This window comes from Nicotiana sylvestris, chromosome 10 (assembly GCF_000393655.2).
Source record: "Nicotiana sylvestris chromosome 10, ASM39365v2, whole genome shotgun sequence".
Lineage (NCBI taxonomy): Eukaryota > Viridiplantae > Streptophyta > Magnoliopsida > Solanales > Solanaceae > Nicotiana > Nicotiana sylvestris.
The window spans coordinates 37,200,402-37,221,296 of NC_091066.1; positions in this window are offsets into that span (position 1 = coordinate 37,200,402).

A 20,895-nucleotide genomic window follows, 5' to 3' on the forward strand; every position below is an offset into this window, starting at 1 on the left:
CAATATGAGCCTACTATTGTATATCAAGACCTTTTCCCTTTCATAAAATTCTTTTGGTTTAATCAGACGGTCATGCCATTTCTTCGTCTTTTCCTTGAACATTCGTGCATTCTCATACACGTCCAATGTGAATTCCTCCAGCTCATTCATTTGTGACATTCTGTGCTCACCTGCAAGACTAAGATCAAGATTAAGCAATTTAATTGCCCAATAAGCCTTATTCTCTATCTCCACAAGTAAGTGACATGACTTTTCATGTACCAGCTTGAAAGGTGAAGTTCCTATGGTTATCTTAAACGATGTTTGATACGCCCATGGAGCTTCATCTAACCTTACTGATCAATCCTTTCTGGAAGCACTGACCGTGTTTTCTAGAATTATTTTGAGTTCACGGTTATCTACTTCTACTTGCCCACTAGTTTGAGCATGATATGGAGTTCTTATTTTATGAGTCACCCCATATTTAGACAACAGTGAGGCAAACTATTTATTAACAAAATGTGACCCATTGTCACTGATGATGACTTGGGGAGTTCCAAAATGGGTGAAAATATTCTTATGAATAAATTCACATACTACCCGAGCATCATTTGTCCTAGTAAGGATTTCCTCGACCCACTTAGAAACGTAGTCAACGGCTATTAGGATATACTCATAAGAATGGGACGATGGGAAAGGACCTATAAAGTTGATGCCTCAGACATCGAAGACTTCACATACTAAAATGGAATTCAGGGGCATCTCGTCCTCTTACTAATGTTATCTGTCCGTTGGCACTTGTCACATGTAGCCACGTAGGATCTTGCTTCCTTGTACAAGGATGGCCAGTAAAAATCGGCTTCCATGACCTTCAATGTTGTCCTATTTCCTCCATAGTGCTCTCCTGCACATAGATAAGAACTTAAAAAAAAGATTCTTGAATTAGTACCGAAAACTATTTTAAACACTATTAATCGCCAATCCACGGCGCCAAAATTCAACGAGCGCAAAACCGGTGTATAAAACTTAGGCTTGCTAGTCAAAGATAGTATAGTTATTAAATTGTCTCCACAAGAATTGGTTTAAATAATGTTCAAAGAAATCGTCAGCTTTGTAGACACGTGATTTTTGACCCGCCCCAAGATTTTACATATTTTAGCATGTAAATATTTAATTTAGGCCTAATATAGCTATTTCAACTCATTGTACTCTTTTACTTTTACTTTTATTACAAGAAAACGAAAATTACAAAAATAGGTTCATTAATGTTTTGTAGTCATTTTTAATCTTGAAAAAATACCAAAAAATAATTTTGTTATAACAGTCAGTCTTATTTTAATAATTATTTTTACTTAAGTAGGGATAATTAATATTTTTAATAATATTTATATATGGATAGATTTTTAGTTAATTAAGCTAATTTTAAGCATATCTAGTCATAAAGGCCCAAGTTTCTAGCCCATTCCTTAAGCCCAATACCCAATACTCATTAAGCTAATCCTAGGGACCCTTCTAGACTCTTCTTTTGTACAAAAATAAATAAAAAGACCCTAAGGACCTAAAAGAAAATACACAAAATATAAACCTAGACTCTAGGACCTACATATATAGGCTAACACCTAACGCCTGTAAAAAAAAGCTGAAATAGCAAAAAAATACACCTAGACCTAAGAGAAAAAACAGATCCGCCGCAGCCATAAATGACCCCACGCCCTGACTTCGTCTTCTCCAAACGACCCCCCTTTCCTCATCTCCAGCGGAGCCCACACCAGCAATCGTTGCTTCGTCGGAAACCAATCCCCTCAGAGAACCCAGTCGCGCCTCACTGTCGTCGAGCTCTTCCACCACCATAGCAGCCCCCCTCTCATCGCCACTCCCTTTTCTTCCATGGAATCGACGGGGTTCGATTGAGTTTGTTTTGATGCCGATTCGAGTTTTTGTCTGAGGTTCGTGGTGTGGCTCGCGTTTCTGCTTGATTGTGTTGTTCTCAGTTTAAATTTGGGAGAAAAACATTGTATATGCTCATTCCTCTACTGTTACTAAGAAGAATTTCAGTCCAGGTTCATTGTCGATTCCCTATTATTCTATTTTTGATATGATTTTAGCATGAAAAGGATATGTGAAAACCTTAAGCACGATGATTTGTTGCTCGTCTTTATTCAAGTTAGAATGTGAAATCAATGCATACTTCATCATTATGTGTATTAATCTACAGTAGTTAGCTTTCCCTTGTTGGTTTGATTATGGCGATGCGGATTTCTATGATTAAAGTGGATTGAATTTTAATAAGTTTTGTTCCTATCTCTCTGTTGAAATTTCCAGAAACCATACATTTGCTTGGATGAAATTCATTTGAATTAATACACTGGGTCAACTGGGGTTTGATTTCTTATAATCATTTCATTTCGTTTGGTATACTAGGATTGGATGCTTCGCTTCAATTGAATGGGTTGTATTGGTTTAGAAAAACTTTTAATAATATGTGGCCACGAGCTTTGTTATTAAATGAAAAAAAGTTGAAATTTATTACTTTTATTCTCTTAATTGGTCCTAAGAACATACTTAGGCCACAACATCCGGGTAGGCAAACCTTTAGGCATGAAAATAAATCATCATTGTGACTACGGGTACATTTCTCGTGACGTGGTGGTGATATTTAATTTTAAATTAAATTAAAATAGGAGTATCTTTAGTTTACCTTAGTGAAATAATTCTTTTTTTTACAAATAATTGAGGTGTGCATATGCAAACAAAATCCATAATGTATGGCCCTCACATAAATACAAAAACTAGTACAAAAAATGCCTTGAACTTTCGTAGTTTGCTTTAGGCGCGTTAATTAAATAATTGTCATAGCAACGGGTATGGTTCCCATGATATAGCTGTGATTTTTAATTACAAAATTTGAGTGTGCATTTCATGTGACCCGATTCCAATTTCCAACAAGGTTAAATAGAATGTGTCGTGAACCGCGGGTGCATTTCATGTAGAGTGGCCTACGATGTGTTTTAAATAACCTTGAATTTTCCTGAAATACTAAAAGCGGTTAGAAAGTTAAAAAATACACATATGCTTAAAAGTGTTTTAAAATCAGATTATTAGACCAATAATAACAGTTGAGCGACCGTGCTAGAACCACGGAACTCGCGAATGCCTAACACCTTCTCCTGGGTTAACAGAATTCCTTACCCGAATTTCTGTGTTTGCGGACTGTAAAACAGAGTCAATCTTTTCCTCGATTCGGGATTTAAACCGGTGACATCGAACACCATAAATTATCCCAATTGGTGACTCTGATTTCTAAATAAATAATCCTGTTTCGATTGTCACTTAAATTGGACAAACTCCCTTATATACCCCTTCGGTGGTAGAAAAAGGATGTGTGACATCTCTGGAGACTCTGCTGGGGACAAGAACCCATAATCTCTAGTTCAGGGTTCAAGAATTCGAGCTTAGAATAATTGTTATATTTGGCTTTTATTTATTATCTGGTTTTAATTACATGTTTGGGCCTAATGTGCTAAATGTTGCTTTTACCGCTTTTATATTATCTGAACTGTATATAAACTGCTACGAAACCCTTCTCTTCTCATCTTCGGGGATGTGCACACTGGCGTGACTCCTCTTATGTTAGTGTCATACCTTAAATTAGGAAGAGGCTCGGACAAGTTACAAAGCCAGATGGCATTTTGGTTCCCGGTACGTAGCCCCCCCGGCTCGATGTGGCCGCTCGGGTACACAAATCTAGAACAACATACCCAGGTTTTGAACTCAGAATAACTCAGCCTCATGCCAGATCCCTAGTAGGAACTATTGTTTGTATCATATGCATTTGACTTTGGGGACTCAACACAGAGGTTGGGTCCGTCTAGGACAAGTGTACCCCAAAATAAAAGACCATCCTGATGCATCATATGTGCTACATGTTGCATTTCTTCAAGGGTAAAAGGGTCATTTGGCGGACCAATGATAGTTGAGGGCAGATGAAAAAAAAAGAGAGGGTGAAGTTTGAAAATAAGGCAAGTAGGGCCCAGTTATGTTCTCTTTCACATTTTTTAAAAGAAAAGGAAAAAAAAACATGAAAAATTCAAAAAGATTTTGCACTTTTTCATCATTTTTCGAAAATCAAAAAATCAAAAAAAAGAGGAAAAGAAAATCCAAAAAGAGTTTATATGTTTCATCATTTTTCAAAGCAAAATATGTTTTCTCTAAATTAGTTAGTTTTTTAATTCTTGCCCGTATCTAATTTGCCCGAACTACGCATACCTAATTCTTAGGCAATCCACATAGTGTCCGGTCTTCCTAGTGAATCTTAGGTTCTTCGCTTTGCGGGGTCTTAGCCAAATCTTGCATTTTTAGCCACTTTAGCCACACTGATTAATTTTAGAAAAACAGCCACAATCATGTCTTGCATGTGTCTAACAGGAAGTGTTATTGTCTCACATAGTGTTATTGAGTATGTTCTTCATTTTATATCATCTTTTACTTTTTAGTTTTGTACAGTAATGTCGAGTCTTTTGTTATTGTACTTTCTACTTTGTATTTGGAAAATGTGTTATAAATCAAAAATCCAAAAAAAAAAGTTACATTTTTATATTTCTGGTAGAAGTTTTTTTTATAATACTAATTCTAGGAATAATAAAAATCATTTGAGGTGGTTTTCCTTTATTGAATTAATTTCTAGAACTCAAAATAAATTGCTTTTATATTTCCTTTCGTATATTAAGACTAAAAATTCAAAAAAAAAAAAAAAGTTTTAGTACCTCTTTAAAAGTTTTCTTTAAGATATTAATTCCAAAAATCCAAAAAAAAATATATTTTCTTTTGATGTTCTTCTTTGAGAAATTCACGAAAAATGAAAAATAATTCTTTTTTAATTTTACTAGAACTTTAGGACATTGTACATAGAAGAAAAAAAATAACATACTTTATCCTGAGTTTATTTTCAGAGTTTCTCCCATATGTAGTCAAACTGAAATCCAAAAACATTTTCATCTTTTTTATTTCTTGGTTCGAAATCTTTCTTTCAAGATATCAAACTAAAATTAAAAATAGTTTTTCTTTGGCTTATTTTTTAGATTTCCTTCACAAAAAAAAGTCAAAAAATATTTTTCTCTTCTAGGATTTTTCCTTAATAGAGTATTTGTTTCAAAAGAAAAAAAAATCCGTTAATCTTGAGTTTAGAATAGGTTATAGAAGATTAAGTCTAGAAAAAAAAAGTTTTTCTTCCTTTATTTTTCTTTCTCTTCGGATTGGTCATTAAGGTAGAAAAAAGAGAAAGAAAGAAAAAAGAGAATGTTAGTTTATTTAGTCTATTCGCGATCTTCTCAAAGTACGCAAAGATCTGATTCATGCGGCGTCATGATAGTAGGCAACCTATATAGGGTTCGATCAAAATGTTTTATTTTTACGAAAAAAAAAAACAAAAGGAAAAAAAAAGAGAAAAAAAAGAAAAAAAGGGGTGAAATGATGGGATGTGAAAAATGAGAGGAAGAAGAGAGTGATAATTAGCAAAAAAAGGAAGGAAAATGAGCAAGCAAGTGCTAGAAAAGCAAAGAAAAGAGAGGATTGAGATGAACAAATTGGGATGATGCCAACTGACCTTCGTACCCTCGAAGTCATTTTAGAACCGGTAACTGTGGCTAGGTGCATTGCACATAAAATGAGATTATCTTATGTTAAATGCCCTAACGCTAACGTGATGACTTCATTTTGTTCCTTTTGTTATCTTCATTATAGCAGAAAGGTGGTTGGTTTGTGGTTCTTAAAGTGGTAACTCTTCTCTACAACATAAAGTTGAAAGGCAATGGCAGATGACAACAGAACTGAGTTGGTTGATACGGGTGCCCAAAAGCAATTGGTTGAATAGGACAATGGGTTAGTTGAAAAGGTGAGGATGTTAAGACAACACATGGCGGACATGTATCAGGCTTGGATGACTAGGAAGGCACCACCCCCTCCACCACTTACCTTCCTAGATGCTACCCTTACCCAAACTCTGGTCATAGTGCCAGATGATTCCCCATACTCTCCAGATTGTTCTGCTTATCACAGCTTTCCCAACCACCCTAGTAGCTCCATCACTCGTCCTCCAATTACCTTTCCCCAAAATTGCCCTCCTGTCATATCCACTATATCCAACAATGAATACCCACTCAGAGCTCATGATGCCCAATATTACCTCTCAGAGGTTGCCCACAAGGTTCTTAGCTCATACAAGGAGAGCACTCGGAATGAGCCTCATGCTGAAAATGAAAAGGTCACAGGAAAAGAAGGGCGAGATGAGATATCCAGGAAGCTGAAAGGTATGGAATAGTCCTTAAGGAGCATGCAAGGGATGAGAAATCAGATTTATATGTTCCCTGATGTTCATCTGCCTGCGGGGTTTAAAGTGCCAAAGTTCAATTTGTATGAGGGCCGTGGAGATCCGGTAGCCCATCTGAGGGTTTATTGCAGGGAAATGAGTAGTGCTGACGAGAAAGATGATTTGTTGATTGCGTATTTCAGTGAGAGCTTGACTGGGGCAGCTTTGGAATGGCATAATCGTCAATATGTCGGTAAGTGGCATACATTGGGCAACATGGCTCAAGATTTTGTTCGACAGTTTCAATACAAATTAGACATTACCCCAGACCGCTCCTCCCTATCTAAGATGGAAAAGAAACTGGAGAAAAGCTTTAGGGAGTTTGGGCTCAGATGGAAGGAGAAATCTTCTCGAGTCAGTCTCTCGATTGGTGAAGAAGAAATGGTTGAGCTTTTCCTACAAGCTTAGGGGCCCACCTACTTCAGTCATTTGATTCCGACCTTGGGTAAACCTTTCAATGATGTGGTAAAAACGGGGAATATGGTAGAAAAGGGAATCAAGTCAGGCAAAATCATGAGTTATTCGGCATTGAAAGATACTACGGAAGACATTCAGAACATCCCAGTAAGTTTGGGTGGAATAAAGAGAAATAGAAAAGATGATCCACTGGGCATTCCTACTCAACGCGTTCAGCCTCGACATCGACCCCATGGATCTCCTTGTGCACCAGATGATCCTCCCCAATGCTACTTCTCTCCACGTAACCCCCAAAGTCGTACATCACTTTCCTAGTACCCTATCCACAATGCACCACCATATGCTCCACACCCATGAGGCCCGCGATGGCCTGCACCACTTCCACAAATGTCTTACCCGCCTCCTCAAGCATATCAGCCACCTACCCGCAAAAGTTTCCAACCGAGGCCAGAATACAAACTGAAAAGACTGTTGAAAAAAGAAAAGGCTTTCACCCCTATTAGAGAATCATATGCCAGTTTGTTCCAAAGGTTGAGGCAATTGGATATGTTGAAGCCGATTCAGATAAAAATGCCAAACCCTCTGCCAAAGAAGTTTGATTTTTCTCAAAGGTGCGCATATTGCTCCGATGCCCCGGGTCATAGTACAGAAAAGTGTTGGCACCTAAAAAATGCAATTTATAAGCTTATTAATGCAGGTGACATTGTCGTGCAAAATCCAGATGCAACAGACACTAGCCAAAGTCCATCGCCTGTTCGTAATGAGACGCATATGGTGAGTATGGTTTGTTTTGAAAAGGAATATGAGAATTCTTCTGAGATCCTCGGAGGTCCATGCGCTGCAAAGCTTTCAGCGCTATCAGAGGTTGATCTTAACAACGAGCCGGCAAAAGGGAACCCAAAAGCAATTTGTTAAGAACAATGTGATGAAGACTTGTGAAGGTCCTAGTATTGTTGATGCAAAATTCAATGGCTAAGATGTTGAGCTTGGTGATTGAAAAGATGCTCCTTTCTTGGTTAGCCAGGGAGGAGTATTGGTGGTTTATTTTATTGTCATTTCTGTTGTCCGGTTTATTTCAGGGTTGTAATTCGGATATTGTCTTGTGACTATCAAACCCTTCTATCCTTTTATTTTGCCGAGTTCATTTAGTCGTAGTAACTCATTTCGTGTTATCTAGGTTTGTTCCAGGGTCGTACCCCAGTTTATTTTACTTATCTTGTTGTTCAAACCCTTTCACCGTCTATCTAATGCAATTTTCTGTTTTATGTTAATCATTTTTGTTTAGTTTTTTTCCTTTTATAGTTCTTTTCATGCTGGCTCTAGTGACATGACATGCACGCATAATTCTAGGCCTGGTCTTAAAAGTTAGTTTAATCATGAAGCAATAAAATAATTTTGAAGATGATGGGAACACTTGAGGGAAATAAGTACAGATTTGGATATTTTGAGTTCATTTGAAGCCCGAACTGTGTGAAACTGGGGCAGTTAATTTGGAAAGTTAATAGGGTAACAAGAATTCGTTAAGGGAGAGTGCATACCGGACGATTTGAAGCAAGCAACTTTGAGTTCAAGTGCATCTCAAGTTACAAGATAAAGTCAAGGAATTTCTCTCCAAATTGATGGAAGATATCCATTGTGAAGAGGGAATCACCCAACGAGGATTCTGTACTTGAAAAGGCGCTAACTAAAAGTCGAAGGAATATCAGTGATATCAATGTCGAAGCTGCAAAAGAAATATTGTGCATGATTTTCAATTTCCGTTTCAAGTTGCATGTGTTGTACTTGGCATTTTCAGCGATTAGGAGGCCCTCTTTCAGCTACCCAAACACTTATACCATTCGATACTCTTTTGAGCCTGTACTGATTTCTTTGACCTCCCCTCTTTTGGAATCAAGTTAGAGTCATACGAAAAAAAAGAGTTCATGTCCCCATAGGTTTATTTTAGAAAGTTCATTCCGAAAGGAAAATTCAAAAAAGAAGGGAAAAATAGAGATAAAGGAGAAAAAAGGAAAAAGAAAAAAAGAGAAAGAAAGAAAAAAAAAGAGAGAAAGAAAAAAGAAAGGCAAATAGTTACAAAAAGTAGTTTTGTGAATTACGTTTGACCTGATTCTTGTCACCACAAGATACGTAGGCAGCCTAACGGTTCGGTCATACCAAATAAAATATTTCATAATCCGACGAAGTCGAATGTGGGGCGGTCTTTATTAATAACTCCATCAAAAAAGAAAAACAAAATAAAAAAGAATCAAATTCCATTGTTTTAGAAATTGGGCAAAGTTTTTAGAATGGATTCCAAAAGTTGTAAATAAATTAACCCTGTTGTTTTAGTAATTTTGAGCCTTTATGATATCCTTTCTTTCTAACCCTATCCAAAAGCCACATCATAGTCCAAAAAAGACCTCCCAAATAATCTTTGAGAGTGCTGAGTTTAGACATGCCAGGAGCACATGATGTTTTTACTATGGTCAACGCCTTGTCATCAACAAAATCAGAAGAAAGAAGAAAAAAAAATGAGAGTCTTATCGGTGAAAACCTTCCCAGGCACTATAAGGCGATGATGAGTTGAGAAAAAGAACAAAATGAGAGAGGCTTGATAGTGAAAACCCTTCGGGCACTACAAGTCGAATAAGGATTGTGAATCAGATTGGATAATCGGAGCATTGAAGCCCAGTTTCACGGTTTAGGGGTATAACAAGTGTTGAACATCAGACTTGCTTGACAGATTAGGCCACATGTGCATGTCATGGTTATTAGAGTTGGTGTCCACATCTGATAAGTTTTTGCTTTGTAGTTTTGTTTGTTAGGAATCATCTCTTTCCATTGTCCTTTACTCTGTTCCTTTTGTTTTGTTTACTTCCTCTTCCTAAGTTTGTTTGGTCAGAACAAGTGAGAAATGACTTCACAATTTGCCACCCGCTTTCCAATTGCACAAAATAGGATCTGGCTAACACATCAAAGTGGCATAAGTCAGGAAAGAACAACATGCGCATTGAGTTGGCAACAATCAATGTGCTTTGGGATTCATGTGAAATACAAAGGTTTGGTATATGTCAATTCATGATCAGTGCAATAGATCGAGGATGAAGGGTGAACGGATAAAAGGTATTTTCTATGATAAGATTGACAAAAGAAGTGGTTAACCAGGGACAAGGAAGGTCTTCCAAGCGGAAATCAGTTATCATGGCAAATGAAGGAGCAATAGACCTCAAGGCCAAGGCCAGTGTTTTAAGTCAGGAAAGAACAACATGTGCACTGAGTGGATGGCAATTGATGTGCTTTGGGATTCATGTGAAACACAAAGGTTCAGTACATGTCAATGCAAGAGCACAATGCAACAGATGAATGGTATTGGGTTTGAACAGATTAGAGGTATTTTCCGTGATAAGGGTGACAGAGAAAGTAGTAAGTCAATAAAAAAGCAAGATCTTTCGAGTGGAAATCAAAGTTATCATGGGAAGTGAAGGAGAAATCACCCTCAAATTCAAGGCCACAAACCAACCACCATATTTATAAACTCATAAGTTCTCTTTGTTTGAAACAGGGACGAAAATTGTGTCCAAATCAAAGCTTGGAAGTTTGAACTTTTTCAAGTGTCGTGCCCAAAGTTTGTCAGCACAAAGGCGGTTTGAGAAGGGGAAAGAAAAATTTATTCGATCTACATGAACCCTCCATGAGGAAAAGAGTGGTTTAGGGGAAAGGAATTTTGTTCGGTCTACATAGATCCTCCAGGAAAAGAGCGCGGCTTAGGTAAGTTCATTCTCAGCTTTTCAGGACCCTCCTGGATAATGGGACTTAATTTAAAATTTTCAGGACCCTCATGGATAATATGATTTAATTTAAAGTTCTCAGGACCCGGATAATGGGATTTAGTTTTAAGTTTTTAAGACCTTCATAGACAATAAGATTTAGCGTAAATTTTACCTTTAGGAAATAGAATTTAGCTTTGAAGTTGTCACTCTTGAGATGAGATTTAATTTTTAATTTTCAGGACCCTCCTGGATAATGGGATTTAGCTTTTAAATTCTTAGAGCTTTTGGGTATTATGATTAGATTAACACTCACAGATGTTCCCGATATCAAACTGGGGCAGAAAAATTTCTTTTGTTTGTTTGTTTTATTGTAATCAGGTTCACAAGTAGCAGTTTCAGAGGGGTCAGTTCAAGTGTTGGAAATCAGGAGCCTACCTAGAGAACAAAGAGAAGCAGTTCAAGTTTCAAGGGAGGCAATTCAAGTTTCAAGGAAAAACAGCGCAAGTGTTGGTAATCAGGAGCCCACCTGAAGAACGAAGGGAAGCAACAATGTTCAAAGGAAGACAGCAACCAGGAGCCCACCTGGAGAACGAAGGGAAGCAGCAAAGTTCAAAGGAGTTCGGCAATCAGGAGCCCCCCTGAAGAACAAAGGGAAGCAGTTTAAGTTTTGAGGAAAAGCAGCGCAAGTGTTGGTAATCAGGAGCCCACCTGGAGAACGAAGGGAAGCAGCAATGTCCAAAGAAAGACAGCAATCAGGAGCCCACCTGAAGAACGAAGGGAATCAGCAATGTTCAAAGGAAGACAGCAATCAGGAGCCCACCTAGAGAACGAAGGAAAGCAGCAAGGTTCAAAGGAGTTCAACAATCAAGAGTCCACCTGAAGAACAAAGGGAAGCAGCAAGGTTCAAAGAAGTTCAACAATCAGGAGCCCACCTGAATAACAAAGGGAAGAAGTTTAAGTTTCGAGGAAAAGCAGCGCAAGTGTTGGTAATTAGGAGCCCACCTGGAGAACGAAGGGAAGCAGTAATGTTTAAAGGAAGATAGCAATCAGGAGCCCGCCTGGAGAAAAAAGGGAAGCAGCAAGGTTCAAAGGAAGTTCGGCAATCAGGAGCCCTCCTGGAGACCAAAGGGAGAACAAGGAAAGTTTCATAGGAAAGGAAGATAATTCAAATGCTTGAAATCAGAAGCCCACCCGGAGAACAAAGGGAAGGAAACAGTGGTCAAAGGAAGATGGTTCAAGTTTAGCAATCAGGCACCTACTTGGAGAATAAGAGAATTCACTTCAGAATACAATTCAAGTTAGCGACAAAAGAAGCTCGCGGCAAGAATGCGAGTCAATAGTCCGAGGTGATCAATAGAAGTTAGTCACAATAAAGAAAAAAAAAAGAGAAAGGCAAGAAGTTAATCCAAATGCAGAAGTTGATGAAAGATGTGGGCTGCTCAAGACATGGCTGAGGTCACAAGCACTGCATGCCTGGTCTTGATCCGAAAATCTGAAGAAGGATGAACTAGCACCTGCAACTGCCAAGCGTCAAGGTTCAAATCTAAGGTCTGCATGAAGAACCACTCAAGACTCAAGATCAAGCTTCAGAAGACTTATAGATAGGAATCTTGTAACTCATAGTTGATAGGCTTAGCTAGTCTTTTTCATGTTTTGATTTTTGATGTAACATCAGGACCGCGGACCGGAACCTCGGCGGAACGGCACCTCGACTGGCTCTCCACCTCGGCATACTCCATCATCTCACTCACTTCTGAACTACATGTGGCCTGATTCTTTTATAGCCAAGGATATGTAGGCAGCTTAGATACAAGGGCTCGGTCAAATTCCCCTTTCTCTTAGTTTTAGTCTCTCCAAATAAGGGTCGGGTCCAAAAACCTGTCTGGTCGTTCTTTGTCTGAAAATACTTCGTGTTTCCAGTCAAAGAGGGGCAGCTGTAGACATGTGATTTTTGACCCTCCTCAAGATTTTAAATATTTTAGCATGTAAATATTTAATTTAGGCCTAATATAGTTATTTCAACTCATTTTACTCTTTTACTTTTATTTTATTACAAGAAAACGAAAATTACAAAAATAGGTTCATTAATGTTTTATAGTCATTTTTAATCTTGAAAAATACCAATAAATAATTTTGTTTTAACAGTCAGTCTTATTTTAATAATTATTTTTACTTAAGTAGGGCTAATTAATATTTTTGATAAAATTTCTATATGGATAGATTTTTAGTTAATTAAGCTAATTCTAAGCATAGCTAGTCATAAAGGCCCAAGTGTCTAGCCTATTCCTTAAGCCCAATACCCATTAAGCTAATCCTAGGGACCCTTCTAGACTCTTCTTTGGAATAAATAAATAAATAAAAAGACCCTAAAGACCTAAGAGCAAATACACAAAATATAAACCTAGACTCTAGGACCTACATATATAGGCTAACACCTAACGCCTGAAAAAAGAAGAAGAAGAAGAAGCTGAAATAGCAAAAAAAAAAAATACACCAAGACCTAAGAGACAAAACAGATTCGCCGCAACCATAAATGACCCCACCCCCTGACTTCGTCTTCTCCAAACGACCCCCCTTTCCTCATCTCCAGCGGAGCCCACACCAGCAACCGTTGCTTCGCCGGAAACCAACCCCCTCAGAGAACCCAGCCGCGCCTCACTATCGTCGAGCTCTTCCACCACCATAATGGTCCCCTCTCATCGCCACTCCCTTTTTTTCCATGGGATCGACGGGGTTTAATTGAGTTCATTCTGATGCCGATTGGAGTTTTCGTCTGAGGTTCGTGGTTTGGCTCGCGTTTTTGCTCAATTGCTTTGTTCTCAGTTTAAATTTGGGAGCAAAACATTGTATATGCTCATTCCTCTACTGTTACTAAGAAGAATTTCAGTCCAGGTTCATTATCGATTTCCCTATTATTCTATTATTGATATGACTTTAGTATGAAAAGGATATGTGAAAACCTTAAGTACGGTGATTTGTTGCTCGTCTTTATTCAAGTTAGAATGTGAAATCATTGCATACTTCATCATTATGTTTATTAATCTGCAGTAGTTAGCTTTCCCTTGTTGGTTTGATTATGACGATGCGGATTTCTATGATTAAAGTGGATTGAATTTTAATAAGTTTTGTTCCTATCTCTATATTGAAATTTCCAGAAACCATACATTTGCTTGGATGATAATCATTTGAATTAATACACTGGGTCAACTGGGGTTTGATTTCTTATAATCATTTCGTTTCATTTGGTCTACTAGGATTGGATGCTTCGCTTCAATTGAATGGTTGTATTGGTTTAGAAAAACTTTTAATAATATGTGGCCACGAGCTTTGTCATTAAATGAAAGAAAGTTGGAATTTATTACTTTTATTCTCTTAATTGGTCATAAGATCATACTTAGGCCACCACATCCGGGTAGGCGAACCTTTAGGCACGAAAATAAATCATCATCGTGACTACGGGTACGGTTCCCGTGACGTGGTCGTGATATTTAATTTTAAATTAGATTAAAGTAGCAGTATCTTTAGTTTACCTTAATGAAATAATTCTTTTTTTAAAAAAAAAATAATTGAGGTGTGCATACGCAAACAAAATCCATAATGTATGGCCATCACATAAATACAAAAACTAGTATAAAAAAATGCCTTGAACTTTCGTAGTTTGCTTTAGGCGCGTTAATTAAATAATTTCCATTTCTACGGGTACGATTTCGTGACGTAGTTGTGATTTTTAATTACAAAATCCGGGTGTATATTTCATGTGACCCGATTCTAATTTCCAACAAGGTTAAATAGAATGTGTCGTGAACCGCGGGTGCATTTCATGTAACGTGGCCTTTGATGTTTTTTAAATAACCTTGAATTTTCCTGAAATACTAAAAGCGGTTAGAAAGTTAAAAAATACACATAGGCTTAAAAGTATTTTAAAATCAGATAATTAGGCCAATAATAACAGTTGAGCGACCATGCTAGAACCATGGAACTCGAGAATGCCTAACACCTTCTCCTGGGTTAACAGAATTCCTTACCCGGATTTCTGTGTTCGTGGATTGTAAAACAGAGTCAATTTTTTCCTCGATTCGAGATTTAAACCAGTGACTTGGGACACCATAAATTATCCCAAGTGGCGACTCTGATTTCTAAATAAATAATCTCGTTTCGATTGTCACGTAAATTGGACAAACTCCCTTATATACCCCTTCGGTGGTAGAAAAAGGAGGTGTGACAAGCTTAACACTATTCAGGAAAATAAATCTTTGATTTTGAGTTATTAACGAACTAAGAGTAAAAACTAAGTTATCAATTGTGAATGAATAATGGAAATTGGGTGACTAAGTAGCAACGATCGAATATCAATGTGAGAAATAAGGGCTTGACAAGATATGTGATCAACTATTATTCAGGATAACTTTGTGCTAAGTTCACTCTCAAATTCTATTGACTCTTTTGATTTCAACAGATGATTAGGCTATATTAAGGATTCAAATTCTTCTTCCGAATGAATGAGAGTTCTGTTAAACAACCTAATGACAAGTTCTATGAACGTATGCACGAATACGTTCAATGAATGTTCTTACAAGGAACGTCTCTCCACTATTCCTCTAAATTGGATAAATTGATAAATCTACAAGATCTTTCGATTACCTATGAGAGTCGTGAAATTAACCCAAACAAGATAACACAATGACTATTGAAGTGCACTTTTCTTCTGATTAAAGTGAAATCCCCAGTAACTTTGTAAACTAATTCAAAACTTGTTCAACAAATTCAAGCAACTAACAGCAATCAAACCCTTGAATAATAATCAATTCACAATATCTATCAATAAACCTAAGAAGGACTACTCCATAATAGAAAAATTGTTCATCAGAAGAGTAATAAGATGACAAGAAAATATTACAACCCATGAATTCAAATAAACTTTCGTATTGAATGATTCAGATAAAGTATTCAAAAGTCCATGTTGTTCCTTGCTTTTTTCCTCCAAAGGTCACTCCAAAAATCTAAGATGCCCTGTTTTGTGATGAGCTTAGGCGTCATATAGGTCAAAAGGATGCCTCCCAATTTATAAAAATAGGCTTGACAAAAATTCGCGGAGACAGACATGCGCGGTCGCGCATCTGGGTGTCTTGGCGCACATATGACCGTGCACATCTACCAGTTTTTCTGTGAGATTTGCGCGCTCAAATGCGCATTTGGGACTGCTCGAGTGCGGCCGTGCATGAGAATTTCCTCCTTTATCAGCTTATTTTCCTCCCACTTTGTGCACTATTTGTCCATTGATCCCCTCTGCACCACCTGCACTGAAATGCAACACATTAGACCATAATCAGACTAAATCTCTATCAAATCAACCAAATCAAGGACACAAAGAGGGCATAAATGTCGAATAATTTTAAGCTCATCACATACCAGTAGTATTAATGTTAGTATGATACTTTGATTCTTCGATTATTATTACTACTTACCATTTGATTGTTGTCTTTCTTGTCCATTTTCTTGATATCTTGTTGTTGTTACTACTTATTGTCACTGCTTTGCTTCTGTCACGACCCAAAACCAACCCATCGTAACGACGCCTATCACAGTACTAGGCAAGCTGACTACTCAGACATTTAAAACAATTTAAATCTTTGAAAGATACTAACACAGTTTAAATAAAGGAAAAATCTCTTAAAACATGATAGGAAATCATAACTCAATACATAAATTCTTCCCAAAATCGGGGTATCACTGAGTACATGAGCAGCTACATAAAGACATAGTCTGGTACACTATCTAGAAAGTAAGACTGAATAACAAACTGAAAGATAAGGGAGGAGAGTCAACGTGTGCGGATTCCAAGCAACTATCTCGATGGCCTCCGAAGGTCTGGACTCTGCAAATAAACAACCGCCGTGACCGGAAGCACTTGGATCTACACATGATGTGCAGAGTGTGCCGTGAGTACAACCAACTCAATAAGTAAAACATCTAACTTTTGGACTGAAAGTAGTGACGAGTCTAATTATTTTGGTCCGCTTTAAACATTTAAGAGTACGAAAAGTTACAAAAAATATGACAGTGATATCTCAAAAATTCATAGTCTACAAGTGAAGGTACAAGAATTTAGACATGCTTTTAGATTTTACAACAAAAATTAACACATAACAGGGCAGATCCAGCCCAGGGCAGGTCCATGCCGAATGCAATAAACTAGGGCAGATCTAGCCTAAATGTAAATAATTGCTAGCATTGCGCCCACTGTGGATGTGCAGACTCTGGAGGGGCCGATCCAGCCCAAGCACTATAATATTCCAAATCCTAGCATCAATCATTAAAGTCTGTTGTGGCGTGCAGCTTGATCCCATTAATATAACTCACAATAGACCTTCAGTCTCACTCAATCACTAATCTCTCCAATCTCTTAAGCTCACCTAAATTATGCTATTCAGCCCAAACAATAATGATATTACGTAGCAAATAAGCACAACAGAGACTGAGACATATTATGCAAACAATCACTATGACTGAGTATAAAATGACAGGTTAAGCAAAATAGTTCAACATGTAACTTAAACAAGATTTCTAGCATGACCGACAACTCAATTATTCTATCAAATGAAGAGAATATGGGTAATAGCAAGCTAAATCAATTATTCAGTTCCATGGAGTCGACCAAGTCACATTTCCTACAGTGCACGCCTATATGCCTGTCACCTAGCACATGTGTCACCTCACACCAATCGCATAACACAAAATTCGGGGCTCTATACCCTTAGAACCAAGTTTAAAAGTGTTACTTACCTCAATTTGTACGAAACTCTACTCCAACAAGTCCTTGCCTCGCGAAACGGTCTTCAAATGCCTCAAATCTAGCCACAAACAGTTCGATACAATCAACACGATCTAAAGGAACCAATTCCATATGAAATTACTAAGTTCTTAATTTAAAAGTAAAAAGCCAACTCAAAAGTCGGCCCCCGAGCCCACATCTCGGAATCCAACAAAAGTCACAAAACCTGGAAGCCCATTCCACCACGATTCCAACCATACCAAATTTATCAAAATCTAACACCAAATCGACACCCAAATCCCCAGCCTCAAAGTTGAATACATGATGTGTTAAAATGCTTTGAAGGGTTCGCCACTATACTCTAAATATATCCTACCCATCCTTTAGCCCACATTACAACCATAATAAAGTCCTAGTTGATTTCGGACCGAGTGAGCCTACATTAGTAGAGGTTTACATAATGGGCAAGCCTCTGGTATGTTTTGCGTGCATGTGACTTCTTTGAGAGAGTGTGTGCCTTTTCTTCATATGTGTGAGTCCTTAAATTATATTCGATCATGTGATTTGGATGTGTGGACTGCTTACTCTTTGTTTTATTGTGAGGGCACATGGTTTCACAAAGGATAGGTAACGTTATTAGACCTCTATGTTAGATTAAGTATTCAAGCCTCGAGTGCATTGTGACATTGAGTAAGTTTTTGAGGCTAGGATTGTTGTAATCATATTGATCCTGTATTGGATGTTTTAAAATTGGGCATAAGTATGGGAAGAGTATTTTGACAGCACATGCTAGAGCTTAATTGTTGCTATTAACCATGGTCATAAGCATAGTGTGTTGTAAATGTGTAGCTTGTTGGGTCCTTGATGATGAAGTGTTTGGTTGGTTGATTCGAGGGAGAGCAACATTTAAGTGTGGGGTGTTGATGTCGTGAGATAATTCCATATATTTTGACAGTATTTGCTTGTTGTTTGGATGTTAATTTGTGCGACAATTGCCTTTAAATAGAGCGTATTTCATGTGTAGGAATGCTTGGACATGAAATGGAGAAATTCTTTCATGAAATGGTACCTCACAGCTACAAAATGGAGCGATAAAAGAAGACGTGCAAGGCAACAAAATGTTAGTGCCATAGACAGTGCAAGGCATTGTCCATGGCACTGTCATTGGTGCCCCAGACAGTGCCTTGCACAGTAACAAAAGTGCCATAAACAGTCCAAGACATTGTCCAGGGCACTATCATTGGCGCCCTAGATAGTGCGTTGCACCGAAACGACAGTGCCACGGAAAGTGCAAGGTGCCGACGATGCCATCCGAGCAAATTTTAATTCCTTATTAGTCTTGGACATGTAGAATTCGGCCCCTACCCTATAAATACCCCTTAAAGTTAGTTTTTGAATGGTTAGACATCAGAATACATCATTAGAGAGGGAATCGACCTAAGGAGCAGGAAAACACAAGAAGCAAGGTGGAGAATTCTTCTACGAGTTATTCACTTTCTTCTTCCTATTTTCGTTATTGATTATGAATTCTAGTATTGTAGTTTTGCATACTATTATGAATATCTAATTTGTTATCTTGGGTTTTGATGAAACCTTTTGTAGGATGAATTCTTGATACGTTTTGATATAATTGAGTCTTTGAATTTTTCTATTTGTTCAACTATGTGCTTATTTTAGTTAATTGAAGAGCTCTCAATTAACGATGCCTATTTATTACGCATTGCTTGAAAAACAATACATATTTAGGTGGTTGTTGAACAACGCCACTCCTAACATATATGAGAGATCAATACGGCAGGTTTAAAAGCAGAATTAGAGATAACGAAGCTTTGACATGATCATAGTGAGCGGTGAAAAATTGTGAGCTAGCATAATTCAAGAGAATATGACTAGTACATTATTGTAGTTGCTCGAGAGAGAATTATGATAAGTCGAGTGCTCATGATCAGTAGAGAATACTTAGGCAAAATTATATAAGAAGTAGCGGGAATAATTCTGACAATTGGGAAAATCATAACTCTAGACTTCCTTAATCTTTTCTCTAATCCTTAGTATCCCTAGTTGTTAATTTACTACTTTAATTTATCAGTTAATTAGTTAGATATAAGAATCTTTATATTTATAACTTTGGAATTATTCGAGCTTGTCTTCTTTGTGATAATCAACAGTTGTAGCTAAATCTTAGTTCTATGTGAGATTCGACTCCAAACTTTTAGACCGGATTATATTTGCAGTGACCGTTTATCCTTTTTAGGACTAGAGTTGGGCTTGATCAACTTTTGGCGCCATTGCCGGAGAACTAATGGTGTAGTTGTAGTTGTATATATTGCTAGGTTTCAAGTTTAAACTTTTATTTTGTTTTGTTTTGCTTTATTCTCTTAATTTATTTTATTCTAACTGTTGATTTGAGAAACATGACATCTTGGAATTATGGAGTTTAGGTGTAGATAATTCTACTATTGATCCTCATATATATTGTGAAGGAAACCACTCGTGGCAAAATTATCAAAATATTATCGAGAGCGAGTTATGTTCACCAACTCAATCTAATTTGTGGAATGTGTGTGATGTGTGTGGTGGTCAAAATGGTCACTTTCATGGTTGTGCTTATATTTCTTATCCTCCCCCAACCCCTTACTTTGATGGTTCTACTTTTTCTTATGATGTTAATAGGAACAAAGAGCCTGGGGATGTAGACCTAAAGGAGATCAAGGATATGTTAAAGTACCTTATGGAATAAAATAATGAGAAAAAACTAGAGATAGAAAGGTAAGAGGCAACTATTCGCAACTTGGAGGCTCAAGTGAGTCAAGTGGTCGAAGATTTTAATGCTCAACAAGACAATATTGGGGATAGTAGCCAAGAAGAGCGTGAATTTGAGGTGCTATTAGAGGAGGTCAGAGTAGAACATCAAAAATCTAACCAACAAGAATTTGAGGATGTCGATGTTGAAGAAGTGAGACTAGAGTCAGTTGTAACAACCCGGTCAGTCGTTTTGAGAGTTGTAGCCCCGTTCCCCCTTTTTTTTGCTTCTTTTATGTTCTTCAGCTATAATATGACTTTCCGGGTTGGTTGGTTTGGGTCCGGAGTGATGTCGGATTGAATTGAGACACTTAGTCTCTTAATTGAAAGCTTAAGTTGGAATAGTCGATCGGATGTTGACTTATGTGTAAACCACCTCACATTTGAATTTTGATGGTTCTGTAAGCTTCGTTAGGTGATTTTAGATCTAGGAGTGTGTCCGGATTATGATTTGGAGGTCCGTAGTAGAATTAGGGTTGAATTGGCGAAAGTTGGAATTTTGGAAAGTTTGACCGGGAGTGAACTTTTTGGCACTAGGGTTGGATTGGAATTCCAGAAGTTGGAGTAGGTTTGTGGTGTTATTTATGACTTGTGTACAAAATTTGAGGTCAACCAGACGTGATTTGCTAGGTTTCGGCGTGGTTTGTAGAATTTTGAAATTTCAAAGTTCATTAGGCTTGAATCTGTGTGTAATTCGTGTTTTTGTTGTTGTTTTAGGTGATTTGAGGGTTCGACTAAGTTTGTATCGTGATTTAGGACTTGTTGGTATGTTTGTTTGAGGTCCCGGGGGCCTCAGTTTATATCGGGTGGTT